The sequence below is a fragment of the Carlito syrichta genome, unplaced genomic scaffold (assembly GCF_000164805.1).
Source record: "Carlito syrichta isolate Samal-C Ts95f unplaced genomic scaffold, Tarsius_syrichta-2.0.1 Scaffold90671, whole genome shotgun sequence".
Taxonomy (NCBI): Eukaryota; Metazoa; Chordata; class Mammalia; order Primates; family Tarsiidae; genus Carlito; species Carlito syrichta.
The window spans coordinates 68,585-69,521 of record NW_007034767.1 but is presented as its reverse complement, the minus strand read 5'-3'; the positions used below and the strand labels follow the sequence as shown (position 1 = coordinate 69,521).

Sequence of the window (937 nt, the reverse complement as noted above, 5' to 3'; positions counted from 1 at the left end):
CGGGCCTCCCCTCACCAAGTGGGCAGGAAGTGAGTCCAGATGTTGACCGTCTCGTTGGTCATCTGGAAGGAGCTGAGCACGCAGTCCAAGGCCGAGCTGCTGGGCCGGCGGTAGCCAGACACGATGCCGTCTTCCCAGAACACCTGGGAGGGCCGGGCGAGGGGGCGTCACCGCACCCGCACCTGGCCCCCCGCGAGACCTCCGGGAGCAGGCGGAGGCGGACGGCCGAGGCCCCGTGGCACCGAAGCCAGGCCACACCCGACCCTCGGCGTGCCAGGGGTCCCAGCCCCCGCGGGACCGAGGAGAAACGGAAGAGCCGGAGTAAGGGACGAGCCGGGACTGCGGAGGCGGCGCTCGGGGCAGGCGCCGGCTGGGGGGGCGTCCCGGGCTCTGGGGAGGGGTCCCGCCTGCTCCCCAGAGAAGAGTCTCGCATCGGGGCGGGAGGGACAAGCGCTAGCCTGCGGGAGGGGCTTCCCCAATAGCGGAAAGAGAAGAACCTCTGCCCCAGTGTGTCCTCTGGAGAGTGGGGGGTGGTGGGTGGAGCCCCTCACCCGGGGGACCTGGTGGACTCGAAGGAGTTGGGGCAGCTTGAGGCTGAGCATGGTGGCCCGGCACCTCCACGTTGACCTAGAGACAGAGTGTGGGTGGGGCGTCAGGCTTCTGCCCCCAGCCTCCGTTCACAGGTTCGGGCTGGACCTGGTGCACGAGCCCGGTGGGCTGCGCGCGCTCGCACACAGGGTGGGAGGTAGCGGCCACCCAGCTGCTTCCTTTGGGCCAGGGAGGTTGGCCCGGCCCCCCAGTCACCAGGTCAGAGGCCCAGCCCCTCCCCATCTGAGCCCTGGGGCATCGTCCTCCCACTGCAGGGAGCGGCGGGTCCGCCCCACCTGGAGGCCGCCTCGGGTCCTCATCCACCCCTTTTGTCTCAGGGAGAACCCCA

The 937-nt window shown here is 70.5% G+C and overlaps 1 long non-coding RNA gene across 1 annotated transcript in view; it reads right to left on the bottom strand.

Annotated features, from left to right (window-relative positions):
• Position 1: 1 nt before the first annotated feature.
• The window catches only part of LOC103261539, a 1,905-nt gene continuing 969 nt past the window's right edge, over positions 2-937 (bottom strand). The window contains exons 2-3 of the long non-coding RNA XR_504363.1: positions 552-627; positions 2-143 (exon numbers count right to left, since the gene is read on the bottom strand). This is a non-coding gene — a long non-coding RNA (uncharacterized LOC103261539). The remainder of the gene's footprint in view (positions 144-551; positions 628-937) is intronic.